The 19,022-nt window shown below is 37.5% G+C and overlaps 1 long non-coding RNA gene across 1 annotated transcript in view; it reads right to left on the bottom strand.

Moving 5' to 3' along the window:
- LOC125616517 overlaps window positions 1-18,810 on the bottom strand; it is a 171,963-nt gene extending 153,153 nt beyond the window's left edge. Inside the window, exon 1 of the long non-coding RNA XR_007347152.1 lies at window positions 18,598-18,810. This is a non-coding gene — a long non-coding RNA (uncharacterized LOC125616517). The remainder of the gene's footprint in view (window positions 1-18,597) is intronic.
- Window positions 18,811-19,022: the final 212 nt, after the last annotated feature.

The raw sequence follows: 19,022 nt of genomic DNA, 5'->3' as shown, positions 1-19,022 counted from the left end.
TCATGCCTATTAAAACCCTCACATGGAAAAATGTGTCCATAATGATATAAGTATTCTAACTATCTGGCTGGCAGTGAACAACAATAAAGAGAAAAGACAGCTGTGTTTTTGGAATTTGAGACATCTGGAAGGATAAAGAAGTGCACTGAGGTGGCAAAGGAGATAGGCAGAAGATGGGGGCTCAAACAGGCCAACAAAAAGACCGAGTTGCTTAGTACAGAGAAAAATGCCCAGGACATTTCCAAAAAAAAAAAAAAAGATAATACAGAGAAAACTGGTCACAAAGGATTAAATGCAGAGGAGGAAACCACCCCACAAAGGACATTAAACGACAGGGTGTGGGTGCTGCCTGTTGCTGGCTCAGAGAATGCCCACTGTGTGCAGCCCACATGGAGGTCAGACCATCCACACAAGAGAAAGGGCTCTGCACCCAAACTTAGAAAAGCTTCTGCAAAGGAATAAAATTAAAAGTGGTACCTACCCCTGGTGAAATCAGGACAAAGGAAGAAGAGAAAAAGTGATTTCACTCATTTGTTTGGCTACAAACATAGCCTACCCCATTCTGGTCCTGATCTGTGATTATAGGAGGTAAAAAACGAAAGGTAGAGAATCCTTCTCTCTGCTTGATGGACTTCTCTCCTTCTTCCTTTATCAGTCATCTTGCTCGGTTTCCAACCTAATCATCACAGGTTTTAAGAAAACTAAACAAAACTACTTAAATGAAATTAGAATTTGACTGATACCAAAGAAGAAAACAGATTCTCTATGTTCCTTCACTCTAACTGGATCAAGTGTAAGACAGTTTACTGGAAATTTTGTTTAAATCGCTTCAGTAGTTGGTGCATTACAGGTAAGAACCCCTTTCTCATTTTAATCTTCTGAATGATCATCTCAATTCATGTCTTTTAAAAACTGCCCTCTCCTCCTTGATTTGCTTTTTGGCCTGTGAGCAGTCGTGATTCACCAGAGCCTCTTGCAATTCACACTGTGTCCTCAAGGTGGCAGAGGGGGACTGAGACTGAGCTTCAGGCTTCTATTGAAACTGTTTTTAGTTTTTTCCCAGTTCAGTTCTATTGTTGAATCTATTGGCAACTCTTGTTTGAATGCATTTTATGTAACAAGGATTATACTAAACTTTAGGACTAATGTCACCCAGTTCTTAAACGTTCCTTAATTTACCAGTTAGAAAAAAACGTTGGATTTTTTTGTGGGGATTATTTAAAAAAAGGGGGGGGGGCAAGAATTTTTTAATAGTATGCTAATTATACAGTACACAAGAGGCCCCAACTGAAAAGTATGAAAGAAATGCAATACATCAAGCAATAGTCAAAATATTGGAAAATTTAGGGCATATCTGGCAATTTAGAAAATCCTTCCAGGATTACCACAAAAATCTGAAGATTGTCTCCAAAATCCCAAACGTTTTTTGCTTCCAAAAATATTTTATTGGGAATTTAGTTTGTTTATAATAATAAAATTTTAAAATATATTTTTTCGGAAACCAATGTTAACCTTGCCAACTGAATATAGTGAGTATTCTCAGCATTGATAATCCAAGCTATATTACAAAACTCAATAAATAGAGTTATATTTTTTAATAAAGGACATTTGAAAGGTCAAGAGTTACCAAGGAAAATGTCCACTACCCAAATATTAACACCTAAATCTGAAAACTTTCCTTTCTACCATTTTGATACTGGACAATCTAGACTGAAACTGTTTATTTCAGTATAGTTTATTTTCCATGTGAATATATTTTCTTAGCTTTAATACCAGTTAACATTACCAATTAATTATTAAGATTAAAATCATAAGAAACTTTAAAATCAGTATACAATATTAAATACATTAAATAATGTGACAGTGCAAGATGGTATCATAGATGTGATTCTGGAATTAAAAATAAAAAGATATTATCAGTAATAAAGTTGGTAAAAATCTGAGTAAACTTTGTAGTTTATACTATATTTTGAATGTTAATTTGTTGGTTATGACAAATGAAACTTGATTTTATGACAAATTAATATTAGGGAGACAGGAACTGAATGAGGGGCATTTGCAACACAGATATAGTTATAGGAAAGGATAAGAAAATTGGAGAAATAGTGAGAAAGGAAAGGCATGTTGCCTCATCTAAAATCTCCTCAAACTACAAGCCTGGTCTGACCCGAGCCAAGCCTGCTCCTGCCCAGCCATTATCAGTAGCTGGCCCCAGGGAACCCCGCTCATTGGATATACTAGAGGTTTCTGAGAAAAAAAAGCCAGCATTTCTGAGAAATTTACTACCTCTGTAACCCTCCTTTAGTAAGTCAAAATAATTCAGTCTCCTCCTGTCTATGTCCAAAAACTGAACAAAACAAATAGATTATTTTCTTGAACATATTGCAGTCTCTAGGGAGTATATTTCAGAACCAGGAGAAATGGTGGTACAGGGGAAATTTGTAACTCAAAATTGAGTTGATCGGCCATCTAGGATGTAATAATATTTTACTAGAAAATATTTTTCATTTCAAAAACTCAAAAGTTCATGAAGTGGAAAATGCTCAGAGAAAGGCAACCCCAATGATCAGAGGGAAGTGCTAGAAGTTCATAAACATGGTTTACAAGGGCAAGGCTAGAGTGGGAATAGGAAAATGAATAAAATGGTTCAATATGTGTATTAACAGACTCATTCACCAAGTTCTATAATGCCCAAATATCCTTTGAAACTTAACATGAGGGCAAGTTAAGTCATATGAAAATATTGCTCTTTCTTTTAGGTGATTTATGGAATTTAGGAGATGATAATAGTGAATTTGTAGAAGTTAATTCAACACGGGCTTGAAGACAAGAATTTTGACTAAAACATCCTAAGTGACCGCTTGATGACTGCTTTGCCCATCACGGCTCCTCCAGGAATGGATTCCTCCTCAACCTCAGTGTTTGTTGCAGGAGCTGTCAGGGGCCCTGCCTGCTGACCAGTGAGTTTCCTTCCCTTTCAAGAATCGGGACCTAAGTCAAGAGAATTGAGACTGTCCTTTCTTGTGTGCTACACTGCATCCATGAGGCCTAGGAGTTATGGCCATGTTCTGTCTTGCAGGTGGAGGAGAAAAAGCTGGGTTATAATTATAACAGAGAAAAATAAACCTTCACAGAGTGAGGAGCAGAGAGAAAAATCCATAAAGAGTCTTGTCATGGATTCAAATCCCTAAACCCCTGAAAAAAATTTCCTGAGGCCTATCAGCAGTCCATTCTTTGGTTCCAGGCAATAAACAGTGTCCTCACAACAAAACGTCTAGCTAAAATTCATTTGATTTGGTTTCAGTTTCTTTCAACTAAACAATCCTAACTAAATTAAAGGCTACATTCTCCCCGCCTCTAATCTTTTTTTCTTTGGCTAAAAAGTGAATGTGTTCTCCCAAAATTTATATGTTGAAACTGAGCCCATGATATGATGGCATTAAGAGGTGGGGTCCTCTTGAATGGGGCTACTGACCTCATAAAAGACCCCCGTGACTCCCTCATGCCTTCCATCATGTGAGGACCCAGTGAGAGACGGCCATCTGTGAACCAGGATGGAGTCCTTTCCAAATACCAAATCTGCCTGCACATGGATCTTGGCCTTCTCAGCCTCCAGAACCATGAGAAATAAATGTATTGTTTATAAACCACCTCGTCTGTGTGTTGTTATAGCAGCCCCAACTAAGACTAAGCCTTCAGTCTCTGTGGAACCACCAGTATGTACAGCAGGGAGAAAGCAGAGGAAATAAGCAAGGTCCCTGCTGATAGGGAAGTGGGAAGATTTAACCACAGGTACAGCTACTTGGGTTTCAGGTGGGGGCAGTGTGGAAGTGGCACCTGATGATGCAAACAAAGAGTAATGCCTTTAGTGATTAGTCCAAGTCAGCCTGAAAGGGTTAGCCTCTTCCAACAGCATTATGCTACCCAGAAAGATAGCTTCCAATGCAAACACTGGCTGTGCTAAATCTCAGGATTCAATATTTGCACATATTCTCTATTCATCTTGATAGGATATCCATCCCATGACAGAGTTATTGAAAAACCTTAAACCAACATATGACAGCTTGGGTGTTACTTTGGCTCCAGAAGGGGAAAAGGATAGCAGGATCATAGAATGTGGACTAGTCCCTGAATCAGACGTATACACAGTCTTATGAGATCTGCTCAGAGAGTATCACTGAGAACCTTCCACATAAGAATCAGGATCAAGATCAAGTATTTTTTAGATATCTATCACAAGTATTTCTCCAGTTCCCTGGGTCAATAGGACACCCACATGTCCTGACATATCTCATTTCTAGGAAGAAGCCCTAGCAAACAGAGCTGCTTGGGCAATTTCAATTTTTCCTTGCAGCCGAGCATGCCGCTGTGCTTTTTATATTCCTGAATGTGAAAGCACTTTGTGGTAGACGCCATTAACCAGCCATTAGCAATGACAGTAGAGGAAGTGGGAGGTAGTAACAAGGCAGAGGAAATTGGTAAGTGTAAAAAGCCATTTATTTCATCAAAAAAGGATTTTTCTTGTTAAAATATTTGAGGTTTTTAGAACATGTCAACATCAAAATACCTCTGGAGTAGATATCATGATTCATCCAACTAATTGACTCTTCATTCTCACACTTCTACGTGCATTAGCAAAAATACATATACACACAGTCAGATTATATGGATGTGTTTTTTCCCCCCACACTTTGAATACTACTTTGATGCAACAATACAGACCTGCTGCCTTCTCTTACAGCCTGCTCTTCAGAGGCTTTATTAAATTATCAGAATAACAAAATCAACTTTGCTTGAGAAGTTAATATGCACCAGGTACTTTTCTATTGTGTATGTAATGCTCATCCTATTCCTGTGTGTCAAGTACTGTTCTGTACTTATAAACATCCCTTCACAGATAGCAAACTAAAGCACAGAAAAATCCTGTAACTTGCCCAAGGACCCACATCTAGGAGACTGAAGTGTTGGGATTTGAACCCAGACTTTCTTCTTTTAGAGCTGCACTCATGATCTTCATGTAACACAGCTTCTGGAAACCCTGAGGGGTTGTAGGATAAGATTTTATGTATAGGGGCTTGGTGCCAACTCTTAAAACAGCCACCAGATCCTCAACTCAGGTGGAAGACACCAGTATAAAATTGAAGTGGGCCATTTTGAGAAAAATGCAATAGATTTTCATCTACTTGGCAAATAAATAGCATATGATAGAGGACCAAATACAAGTTTAAAGTCATTTCCACTCTATTTACTTTATGTTGCAGTAGAAAATAGCCAAACCATAAAAGGAAATATCTGATTGCTATTTTGCCCACATAAAGTTCAAAATGATTATGAGGCCACCGGGACCCAAACCAAGTCCCTTGGATCATTTAGTGGCTGCCTCAATCACTCATTCACCCATGTGAAAGTTAATAGAGCCATGCAAATACTCCCAAGGAACTTGATTTTTAATATTGTTCACTGACATTTAAAAGAATTTAATAATTTGGGATAATTGTCTTATTAAAATTGCCTTTTGGAACTGAAATTCCATGGAAGTATGGAACAACTAGAGAGTTTATAAAGCAGAATTTACATGGAAGTCCAGTTTATAGAAAATACTAGAAGTCTCGTTAAGGGGACCATGGAGTTCTGGAGCCTCCTTCTCCCCACCACAATCTCTCCTTTCCCTAAGGGAATGCCTCAAAGGAGTCCATAAAAGTCTCCATCAAACCCCTAGACCTCCAGACCACTTGAAAAATCACTGGTTATTACTGAGTTGAAAACAAATGAAAGTACTTCCAAACTCCAGCAGTGATATATAATTACTTCTGAGGACCATGAAAGAGGTTGCATTTTGACAATCTCTGTCAAACTACCCAGTGATATCCATTTCTCAGGTCTTCATGGGAATGGAACTATAGAGGAAGGGATAACTTATGATCTTTCCTAGAATTCAGAAAAGCCCAAGACCATATCATAAGCCAATCCCAAATTCATTGACTTAGGATTTGAGGAACATTTCAGTTGAAAGTCACTCTGAGTTAAGAATGAACCAAGCTGAAATGATTTTAAGAAGATCATTAGTGCATATAGGGAAGGCGTGAGTAGAAGGAATGGCTACACTCAAAGGCAGAAAATCAGTGCATGTTTTAGTGACAAAAATTGTTTGAATTTTAGAGACAGAAGGTTTGCTAAGGCAAACGTGTACATATGTACTTATGCACACATTTATGCATATAAATTATGTACATATGAATGTATATGTGTTCTAAGTCATGATATAAAGTTTTTTTTTCCTGTTGAGTCATATTCAAGATAATTTTGAAAGTCATTGGATTTTATGACCTTCTGGTAGTGACAGTGTAGGGAAAAAGTCATTCCCATGCACTTCAATTGAAAATGTGAAATACTATAGCCACTTTAGAAGACAACTTGCCAATAGGTACCAAAAATTCTCAAAACCCTTCAGACCTTTTGATATGCAATTCTACCTCTCAAAATTTAGCCTAAAGAAATATTTGATCAAGCACTTACATATGTTTCTCACAGCATCATGAAAAATAATGAAAAACCTAGAAACAGCCAAAGATGAAATAATGCTTTCAACAAATGTATGCCAGCCATATATCATAAAACCAAAATTGCTAGTTGTCATTCATCAATAAGGATATTTATAATAAGGTTACAGAGCATGAATGCCATCTAATTTTTCTAATGTTTGTCCATAGAAAAAATTTCTGAAAGGATATAAAGAAAAAAAAATATAAAAATCTAACTGTGGGAAGTAGAAAGCTACTACAGATGAGTTCTATTTCTCTTTTTTTTTTTTCAAACATTCTATTTTTTCAATAATTCTATTGTTTCAAAAATTCTTTTTTCTATATCTAGAAATGATATGAACTTCTGGTGCTTGCAGAGTTTCCCAGGCTGGTCTTGAACTTGTGATCCTCCTGCCTCAGTCTCCCAAGTCACTGGGATTACAGGTGGGTGCCTGGTTTAGGCCTTAAGATTTAAGATTTGCTATATGGTCTAAACCTTTGTAAAGTAATGCAGAGTAATTTCGTAGGTATAACATCAATTTCTTCCTATCAGTACATTTCAAAGTTCCCACCAAACAATTAATACTTTGTGAAAACAAATTCTAAAGTGTAGTGTGAGATCCTGCGCAGAGTGAAAGTGGTGCTATTTGGAATGAAAAGTGAAAGTGAGGCAAGAGAGTTCTATCATTGAACTCTTCTAAAACGTCATTCTATTCCAACTACTCTAGATGGCACTTAAATTTTTATGACAAACTGATAAACGTTGCATTTATATGTCTACAAATATCAGCTTAAGCCCTAAGCTTAATAATCTACTTAATGCTCCATTTTGTAGGGAAAAGGTCTTTAAAGTTCTTTCTTTGCAATATTCCAAGCATTGTGTTTGGAATGCACTGTGCCTTTATGTAATAAGGCATTATGTTGCTCTAAGGAAAATAACAGACTATATTTAGTATTTTAAAAGTTAGGACCACACATACATTTTGCCTTAATTAAGCCTTAGTTTAGGGGTTGGCAAACTTCTTTAACGGGTCAGATAGTAAATATTTTGGGACTTGTTGAGCCAAATGGTTTCTGTTGTAATAGTAAGCACAGATCATATATAAACAAAATCAGCTATGTTCCAATATAACTATTTTCAAAGTCAGATTATGGGACCAATTTTGCCCATAGGCCAGTTTATGAATCCCTAACTGGTACAATACAAGATGGTACAAAACAAACTCTACTGAAACAATTTAATCCACATTCAGGAATTTACCAAAAATTAAATAAATGAGCAGAGATTATTTTATCTTTTAAGAATGTTCTAGATTCTGTAAAATAAGTCATGACATACTGAACTTACTTTTTCTTAGATTTTATAAAATTTGAAACTTTCTAATGATATACAGAGGAAGATCAGGTCTCTTTAGATACTTATACTCTAATTTCAAATTTAATATTGTTGGAATCATAACTTGGAATTTGCACACATTTTCCATATATAACTGTACAAATAAGAAGATACCTTCTCTAACTGAAGTAGACTAGCTCTATGGTTGAATCACAGTCAAAATAAAGTTCAAATTCCCTCCATGTTTTGGGCTTCTTTGTTCAGCTCCTAGATAGCTCTATAGTCCGAACAGTATTATGGTTCTAGATTTCATAGCTGAGTTTTTAATCCCATTTTCCCCTGGGGCACAATTGATACATGTTCCTCTAATGAATAGAATGGCAAATTTAACATAAGTGATTCCACTTCCTTCCTCCTTCCTGGCTTTTAGGATCTGTTGAAATTCCAAATTTCCTAAAGATACCTGGCATCAACTATGATTCTCATGATTCCTCCTCCTAGTCCTGACCACCTGGTGGCAGACCAGTGAACAATTCCTTTTTGCAATTCTCTCCACTCAGACCCAGGTTCCCGTCAAATGGTTTGGAGCACCAAGAAACTCAGATGGGGAAAAAGAGCAGTCCCTGACCCTCTGATACTACAATATATTGTTTCCATTTTCAGCTGTTCCCCACACCCACTGAGCTCAGTCATGTGGGGGACTTGTGAAGATCTGAGACTTGGAGTATATGTAAATTCAGTCTCAGATCCCCAAATCCAAGTGGCAGTGGAGGGATGTTTAAGGTTGACAAGTCAGGGCATCACATCTCTACCAACTACTACCTACCTCATTATTTCCACAGGTAATTCTTAACATCTGATAGGGATTGCTCTAGATGGTGCTTATTCTTTGTCAAATCTCACTTGATAGACGAGATAGATGTTAGGATGATTTACAAACAAAACCAAAACCTGGCCTCCTAGATGGAGGCCAAGATTCTCCCAGCCTTTATCCCAAGGAAATTCACACCTCTAGTTGTAAACATCCCATAAACCCAGGAGAGAGTGGTGGGAACAGGACGCTTGACTAGAAGAGGGAAGGAGGCGACAAACGATGAAAAAAAAAATTTTTTTTTAATGATTCATACATTTTAAAGAATTTTCAGAAGGCAGTAGGAGCGCGATTTAAATGTATAGACTAGAGAATGAAACTGCTCGGGGCCAGAGTCAGGGGTGGATATTAGGAAATTAGTCCTTAAAAGCATCTAGAAATATAGAACAGTGAATCTGAAAAGCTTTATGTTGTATGGTAACTCAGCAGTCAAAATGACCTAATTTGGAAACCATCTGTTCCCTTCCTTTGCTGTCATGGATGAACTTCCTGCTGCCACCTATGGTTAGCCACTCTACTGGTACAATAGATCCTTGTATTCCTAGTCCTTTGAAGAGTTTGTTCCTACACAAGCCCCCTTACTCTTACATCACCCTTTTACTACCTCAGTAGTATCATTTAAAAATCAATGTACGAAGGGGCTACACCATCCACCATTTTTAAAAGACCCCACAACTCTCTCTAGCTATCAACCCTTTGTTCCCATTTACAGCAGAATTTCTTAAGATCTGGAGTCTACTCACAGTCTATCACTTTCCACTCTAAGGAAGATGTTGGCTTTTTTAATTTTTTTTTTTCTAAATAAGCTTCATTCTGATCACCCCATGGAAATCTAACCTAGGATCACTAACGGACAAAGCTGATGGTGAATTCTCAGACCTCATCTACTAAGATCTTTTGACAATATTCAGCACCACTGATGGATTTCTTCTTTGAAACACTTTAAGTTGTTCTCCAAAACAATATACCCTTGGAAATATGCCTCCTACTTCACTGGTCCATCTTTTTCACTCTTCCTTGCTGATTCCTTCCTCAGTTCTCTCCCTCACTTTTCCTAATGAGCTAAATAATTTAAAGGAAAGAAAAAATGTGTAAGTAACATTTAGAAGTTAGTAACACCTGAATCTTCAGCTCTATTCCTGACACCTCTGAGATCCAAAAAACCTGTCTTACATGTCTACTCAAACACATAGTAGGCAGCTCAAATTTTGCTGCTCCAAAAAGAATTCAAAACCTTTCCTAAGAAGAAAACAAATGCAAATAGTGAGATTTACTTAGTAGGTAGCTTTTCTTGTGATATGCATTATCATTCTGGAATAATTTTATGTATATTCCAGGATATTAGCAAATGGGGATATTAGCAAATACTGAAAATAACGGGAGCCAAATATCTCACTTTGGGAGAAGTTATAAATATGAAAATTGAGACATCTTTCTGGAATTGAGCTATACTACTATGAACTCATGGTGTTTGACATTTAGATATGGATAAACCAAATAAATCTAGATGCATAGATGGATACACAAATGATTTCAAACTGTCATTCCTTGTAATAGCCTCTTGGAGCAGGGAAAGCACAATATAAACCTAGAACATCTTGTGACATACAGTAAAGAACTGCTCAAAGAATAATGAGGATACAAGAATTAGTATGGACAGACTCTCAGGGGCTTAATTTGAGCACCAAAATGATGTCAATAGATACTTAACCATTGACTACAACAAAATTTCAGTCAATACTTATATATAATTATATGCAGGAGAAGGTAATATATTACCTTAGAGCCGAACAGAACTAATAAGTGTAGAAGTTATGATATAGTAAGCGGGGAAGATGGTCACAACTTCACATCATCTTTGGAAGAACTAATTTAGGCAAGAATCAGTGATGTGTCTGATGAGAAACAGTATTTATATAATCTCCAAATCTCTCAGATTATTATCAATGACAGAAAAACATTAGCAATTTTGCAGTGGAGCACGCTGGTGGACATTATTTAAATAGATAAATGGAAATTAATATCACCAATAACATGACAATGCTCATTATATGCCTCACAGTATAATGGCCTAATACACAATAACATTATTTCTTTAGTATTCCTGCTGAAAATACGTAAGTGAATCTAATCATCAAGAAGCCAAATTGAAGGACTTTCTTCTAGTTAATTACCTGTTCTCACACAAACGTCAAGAATGACAAAGAAAGGCTGAGTAGGTTAGACTAAAAATTGCATTTGAATTAAATAAGAGACAATATTTTATATTAAATATTCTAAAAGGCTGTTGTAGTTAGGAAATGCATCCAGAAATATGTAGAAGTTAAAGAATGATAAGAGGAAAATAACGATAAGGCCAAAGGGGCAGAAGTAAGCACTAAATCTGAAAGTTCTTATACTAGTTTTTGCAATTGTTTTAAAACACTGAATATATAATATATATGCATATTATATATTATATGCACACATTTTTTTTGGAGGGGGCCTATTACCAGGGATTGAACTCAGGGGCTCTTAACCATTGACCACATCCCCAGCCCATTTTTTTTTTTAATTTTGAAACAGTTTTGCCAAGTTGCTTAGGGCCTAAGTTGCTAAGGCTGTCTTTGAACTTGAAATTCACCTGCCTGAGCCCCCACCCCCCGCCGACCCTGAATTACAGGTTTGTGCCACCATGCCCAGCTAGGTTTTATGTTTATGCTCTTTTTAGAGGAACAGGGGATAGTAAGGAAGTCATATGTAATGCCAGAACCAATATCAAGTCCAACAAGAATTAAGAGAGAATTCAAGGGTGTCAAAAAGAAATATTAAAGTTCATAGAGGAATCTATATCAGAAGGTGATACAGTCTAATTCATGCCTAAATTAATTGTGATGGTTAATTTTATGTGTCAACTTGGTTGGTCTCAGGGATGCCTGGTTAGCTAGTAAAACATTGTTGAGTGTGTCTGTTTCTGGAAGAGACTTGCATTTGAACCGGTCCTCTGACTAAAGAAGGCCACCTTCACAAGTATGAGTGGGTATCATGTAATCTGTTGGGGGCCTAAATAGAACAAATAGGAAAAAAAGGGGGGAGGGGCAAAGTTGCTGTCTCTGCTTGAGCTAAGACATCCATTCTCCTCTGCCCTTGGATCTTTACAGTTCTGATTCCTGGACTTCTACATTCAGACCAGAATTGATACCATTGGATCCCCTGATACTTCAGGCTTGGCCTGGAACTTAGCACCAGCTTTCCTGAGTCTCCAGTTTGCAGATAGAAACTAAAAAGTCCCTACAATCTTCTATAATCACATGAGCCAACTCCTTATAATGGATCTCTTCCTTTATATCCATGTATGTTCTCTTGGTTTTGTTTCTCTAGAGAATCCTGATTAATATGTGAATAAACGCTTTGAAAAGGGACTCAGAGATCACTTGGCATTGTGGAAAAAAAAAAAAAAAAAAAAAAATCAAAGAACAAAGAGGTCACTCATCCACACCACATTTGAAGTCTATAATGGTAACAGTAATTCAGTTGTAGAGAAAGGCTCTTCTCTGAAATCTTTGAGTAAGAGGGAATTAGTGGATCATAACAATAAGGATGGAGAAAAGGTAGCATAAATTGATAGCATCTGAAGAAAAAACACCAACAAAAGCCAGTATAGGAGTAGTAACAAAGAGGCTGAAAAACAGAACCTAATGTGCACTGATCTTTCCAGGATCCAGGAGAAGGAGCAAATAGGGGGAAAGGTCTCTATTTGAGAGGGTGACCAGAAAAGTGACATCAAGGAGAACCACATTTCACTTAATGGGCACAAAAGGACTAGAAAGGGCTCCAGGGAGATATCACTACAGGGCTGCTTTTCCAACAATAGAGCAGGGAGCATGAAGATGAATCCTTCCCTTTTGCTATATGCAAAAACCAACTCAAAATGGATAAAGGCCTAAAGGTAATCAATAAAACTAAACGATTCTTAGAAAACAGGGAAAATCTTCATAACGTTGAACTTGGAACTGGTTGCTTAAATGTGATACCAACAAGCAATGAAACACATACACAAATTGCATTCCAGCAAAATTTCAAACCTATGTGTCAGACACACTATAGAGTGAACAGTCAAATCATAGAATGGGAGAGAATATCTACAAATCATATTTGATAAAGGTTTGGTGTCTAGAATATACAAAGAACTCTTATAATTCAATAATAAAACAAATCAAAATATATATCAATTTACACATATTTATATTTTTATATTATTTTAAAATGTATGAGTACATAAGTGTGATGAGTCTTTACATAGTATTAGATGTATCTGAATATATGTATATATTTAGAATGTATGAAAGTTGGTGTCCAAAAACTTGTATACAAATGTTCCTAGCAGCTATATTCACAATAGCCAAATAGGTCTAAACAACCCAAATGTCCAAAATGAATGGATAAGTAAACAAAATACACTAAAACTCAGCAATAAAAATAAAATATGGATACATGCTACAACATTCACGATTCTTGAAAGCAATGCTTAATGAGAGAAGTCAGATACAGAAGGTAACATACTACATGGCTCCATTTATAAGAAATATCCAGGATAGTAAAATTAAAGACAGGAGATTAGTGGTTGATAAGAGCTAGTATGGGGAAGGAAAAATGGAGAGAGATGATTAGTGGGTACAGGTCTCCATTTGTAGTGCTGGAAAAGATCTGTAACTCGATAGTAGTAATGGTTGGTCACCATTATCAATGCACATAATGCACTGAATTTTATACTATATAATGATAAGATGGTTCATAGCACATTTTTTAAAATTTGGGGTTGTTTCATGTCTAGGTGTTTGAGAGACAGAAAAAGCTGATGGGGGCAGGTATTGCACAAAGACCTCAGAAAGGGACTTTGGGACCAAATTTTGAAGCACCTTGAATGTCATATGTAAGAGTTTATGCATTATTCTATTGAAGACAATAGGCAGCCATTGAAGAGTTTCAAGCAATGGTTAACTGATCAAATCTATAAAACTACTGAATGGAGGCCTAACCTGGCATCTAAACAGATGTCAAGAATTCTTTCATTGAAAATTTCATTAAGGAATTCAATTATCCCCTGCCCTTTACCGGGAAGCTAGGGCTCAAGAATCCTCTTAGTGTGCAATGTTTTTGAACTTCTTTTAAAACTGTAAGCCAAGAGAAGTAACCAGACTAGTGACCAACCCTAAAAAGGTTTTACATACCTCTTACAATACTTCTTACAGAGTGGTATGGAGACTAATGCCTCTGTAAACAATTAGTGGATTAAAGGCCTAGGCCATTTTGAAAGGAAAAAATTTAACAAAAATGTTTCCCCTGCTCCCAGGCAGCCCAGAAGCCTCTTCTGGGCTGTGGGTGATCTCTCATGTGTCAGTGCTAAAGCCAGAGCTGTGAGGTTCCATGGCAGAAAGTGAACTCTGCCGCCTGCAAGTCTGATACATAAGGCTTAAAGATCTATCTTTAATAAAAAGCCACAGGCAGTTGGCACTTTGGGCATGCCAAGAATGTAGGCAAGAATTCTCTGAGATCCAATGCTGGCCAGCAGCTCACAGGAACACCTGATGAGAGACTTGGTGAGATCTATTGTGAACACTCTGCTATTCTAGGTAGTCTACCCTCTACACTGTTTAAAGTTAGAAGAGTTAGTCAATCTCATACAGAGACCTCATTACCATAATCCCGATTTGGATGATATCACCGAGTTTTAAACTAAAACTTTAGAGTCAAATATCCATGTAATATTTCTTTTATTTTTAAAACCCACAGGTTAGCCAGTGCTCCTTCAAGATGCTTGATGAGCTGCCCAGCCTTCTACTCTTCTAGAATCCTCTCCTACTGTTCCCTCATACAGCTCTAACTTCTGCTCACTTATTACATGCCTGTTCATGCACCAGGTTCAGAGAACCAGGAATAAAGGGGTAAAGAGGGGTAAAGATGACTCCTGCTTCAAGATATCATAGTCCTTAGAGAGGCACCATGCCTTTTCTGAATAAGGGATCTCAATATCAATGTTTTAGTGTCTGCCAAAATTCGATGCCAAACACATAAGGAGCTTTACCAAATTAGACACTTCCCCATTTCTAGGCAGGACCTTATTTTGCTGCTTTGTTTAATCTCAACGAGATGGAATTTGGTGGTAGTGAGGGGGAAGAATCCGTCTAGCCAAAAGGAGTTACTGACACTTTATGCCCAACAAGATGAAGGGCCAAGCAATATCCAGATAATCACCAGCTCTGCCCATGATCATAATGTAAAGGTATGCACCTTCTTCACCTGAGGGTTTCAGGGTACCATAGGTTTACATACAACCCACAGCCATGACCTGGTGATGTGAGAAGATAAGGAGGTGCTATATATTTTCTATTACCTCCTGACCCTCAAATGGGACTATTTAATCCCAATCCTTTTACTTCTTTTGAGTCACTAAGGGGCAGGCCTCTTTTTGACCTGTTCTAGAAACATTAATCAGCCTACTAACTTTGGGTACAAAGTTTTATCCCAAATAGTTTACAAGATAAACTCTATATATTTTCATATATAGAGAACACGTTTATCTTAGTGACATTTAAATTAAACAATGGGCACAGTTTATAAATCCTTCTCATTTCCCATGAAAAGATAAAGTAGTAATTTATGCCAAGTGTCAGGGATTCTGGTCAAAGACCTTTCATAACAAATGCCCAGCAGGGTGCTGGGCATATGGAGAGTTCGTGATATGTAGCTGTCTTGCATGTAGATGCAGAACATAGATGGCTAGTGTGATCTGGATCACCAGAAGCACACGGCCTGGGAGTAGTTAGACATGGTTTTAGTCTCTCTGTGCTATTAAATGAGCTCAAGTGGCTGTGAGAAAATTCAATCAGTCTTTGTGGTTTTGCTTTCCTCATCTGAAAATTAGAAACTGGGCTTAGTTAATTTCTAAGATTCCTTCCAACTCTAAAAATTTTATCATTTTGTACTCTTTAAGCCACATCCCCTATGCCAGCTCTAGCCTTCCCTCTAAAGAGCCCCAGTCTCTTCAATCTATCATCACATAAGTCCCCAAAAGTCTTAATAAAAAATTCCGTATTTCTTTCCTATAGTGCACATTTCGAAATTTAATTTCATCTTTCCATAGAAAGACAGTAATTTTAGCGCTAAATATTAGCTTTCATAGAGAACTGATAGATGCTTTTCTTTCAGTTCACTCAGATTCATCAAATTTACAAATAAAACTAGTGTTTTCAATGCTTGAGAACAATTCTATCTATACATAGGAATTCTACATAATTAGCTAATTTATCACTCTTGCCATCACTTTGCAAACTAAAGTCAATCTGATGTTTTCATCAGAAGAGTCATTAAGGCATATGCCTTCTTTGATACTCCTACCCTATGCACTGATGAAATGAAAACAAATAAAAACTGGACTTCATAAATAGACTATGGGTTAAGGCAAAAAGCATAGTGGGGTACCTCCTAACCATGAGTAACTTTTCAGTTTTGCTTACATGGGTCACAGACATCATTATGCCAAGGCTATCATCCTGAGCAGACTCACATGGGAATGTTTCCCCTCTCCTGCCCACACCTGGCAGTAAGGCAGCCAAGATCCTGAGGAGCTGGTCGAGTCAGGTTACTGTATGTTTTTCAGACCCAACTTTTTCAAGGCTAGTCCAAGATCTAGATTTAAAAGGCAGAAAGAAGTCTTTATTAAGCCTTAATTACCAAGCAGGGAATTCTACGTTTTGAGCTGGTAATACATTTATTTGCCCTGGATCTGTTTTGTACTATTAACACTTAGAGCAGAAGAGGGGCGATTAACTGGAATCCAGAATGCCAAAAGGGTTAGAAGGCCATTTATACACAGGTTTAATTTCACTTTATGATTCCATGGGAAAAGAAAAACAGTGAACACATGGATTCTTATATCTAGCTCTTCCTTTCCCTGAACATGCACATGAAGTCTGTAGGCTGATGAGAGTCTAGAACGCTGAGTAAATTTTTACGGGTCATCTGTTTTCTACTTCTCTCTCAAATAGCAAGAGCAAGAGTCTATTAAAGGGAAACCAGAAGGAATATGAGAAAGTAAGTAGGTTAACAGCCCCATAAACCAGAAAATAAATTCAACCTCAGCAAAAACAAAAATTATAATAATGGAGATCCTTGGGGTGGGGGTAGGGGAATAGAACACATCACCAGAAACGTGATGCAGAAGCTAGGGAAGCTAGGTGGGCATATCAAAGGGCTCTTGGAGGGACACACAAAGGGAATAAGTTAAAAATCCTCCGAGATCCAAATGCTTTGCCCAGTCAGAACACACCAAGCTGCTGTGCAGCTAAAGCAAAACTTTGAACATCTCCTTCCCTACAGAGCACAAGAGGCCACCAGGTGTCAGTGAAAGCCAGAAAGTAAAAATAAGCCTGAGTTTTCATGAAGACAGCTTGCCTAAACTCACACAGGAGATAACATTTTGTGCATGTTTGAAGATTTTGAAAATAAAGGAAACCTCAAGTATAGAAATTCATAAATATTAAAGTCTGTTAATGAACACCATGACAAATGAACTCCCAATGTTCCCCAAGCTAGTCAGTTTTAGTTAACTAATCCCACATTTGGGAGGAAGAAACAAAGGTTTCCACTGGCTAGATTTACAGCAGGTAGTAAAGTCATTTTAATCAACTTGACTCTAAGGAATTTTAATTAGCTTTTCTACACTCCCCATGCTAATGACCTTGCTTCAGATTCTTAACGGAAAGTATACAGAAAGTTCAGCCTCTTTGGGGAATTGCTGCTGCCACAAAGAATCAAGTGAAAACAATCAATTCCCCATTTCCCCACATGGAAGGTTACCAAGCTCAGAAAAGACTGACACCTCCTTGAGCTCAAGTTCAACTCTTTCTACTTCAGAGGTCAATAGATGCTCCTGGGAGCCTCACCTGTACTTTTAAATTAGTCGTACTCTTAATTAACAACCTCTTTTCCCCACAAGCAAAATAATCCCCAAGTAAAAGCCAGCATTTTTATATCACTTTATGTTTACACAACATGTTCACTTATGTTTTTTGATATTAAGAGCAACCATGTTACCTAAGAAAAAAAAATACCACACCCATTATATAATTGGAGAGAATGAAGCTCATTGCACATTGGGTTAACTCCTTAGCCTCATCTTCTCATCTTGGGTCCGAGAGTACAAAGCAACATATTCTTCTAAAAATTTTTAGGTTTCCAAATACAAACATTGCACAAAGATAGAATAGACAAATGTGACTGTGGCTATCCAAAGGGGGAAAAAATAACATTGCAAACTGTCAACTAAAGCAAATTTTCCCAAGTTTAGACTAAGGAGATTAAATTTGTCTTATGGTTATAGCACTTTAAACAAAAAATTGATTGTTTTTTCTCCATTTTTGGCAGAAGTAGAATGAGTTGAGTCAAAAATCACTGTATTTATAAAGCTTAAAAACATTTTTCTTATAAGGAAATTGATAGAGGTAGAAAAGTCAATGTTATGGGGATTTGAGAAGGAACCCCAATAAGGTAAATCATTTATTTACCTAAATTCTGAACGGAGATTAGTAGAAATCAGACCAATAGGGCTGGAAATGTCAAATTTATCACTCAAAAGTTGATGGAAAATGTGACATCGTTATTTAGGACTCCAAAATAATAGACCCTAAAGATTCTCCCAGAAGCAGAACGTAAGGCAAAGATTGGGCTGCAAGAAGTTTAGCTAGGAATTAATCTTAAGCAGAGTTGGGAAGGGAGAATGGGAAGGAAACCACCAAAGACAAGGTTTTAAAGCCAGTTAGTTACCTTTCTACCGTAGGCAGCCTGAGCTCGGCCCAGCTGGGGAAGCTGGCAGAAAGCATAAAACATACCTTTGAGAGGTATCTTGGCCTGATGTCCAGGTAGTCGGGGTTTTTTCCCAGGCTGTTGTTGTGTGGAGGCTGCTTCTAAGGACATCAGCTCTAAACTTCACCAGCCTCCAGCTTTTTATAATGAGCCTGTGGCTAGGAGAACACTCAGACAGAAAGTACAGGTGTTTGTAATAAGCAGCTTTCTGCCTGCAGAGGTGAATGCCAAGAGAGAACGGGGCACCATAGCATTTATTAAGCCCTTTAAGTAACAGGCTGCACCTGCCGACCTCAGGTCCCCTGTCCAGGACCCAAAGGCAAGTGCTTCCCTCTAGACTTACCACATGGCCAAGGGAAGATCAGATGTTAGACTTTCCTGAGTGACAGAGACAGTAACTCAGAAGCAGGTAAATGAGGGGGTAGAGGGGACCAGGATGTACTCTGGTGGA

Source organism: Marmota marmota, unplaced genomic scaffold (assembly GCF_001458135.2).
Source record: "Marmota marmota marmota unplaced genomic scaffold, marMar, whole genome shotgun sequence".
Lineage (NCBI taxonomy): Eukaryota > Metazoa > Chordata > Mammalia > Rodentia > Sciuridae > Marmota > Marmota marmota.
The sequence above is the reverse complement of the archived record's forward strand: the minus strand, read 5'-3'. Positions and strand labels throughout refer to the sequence as shown.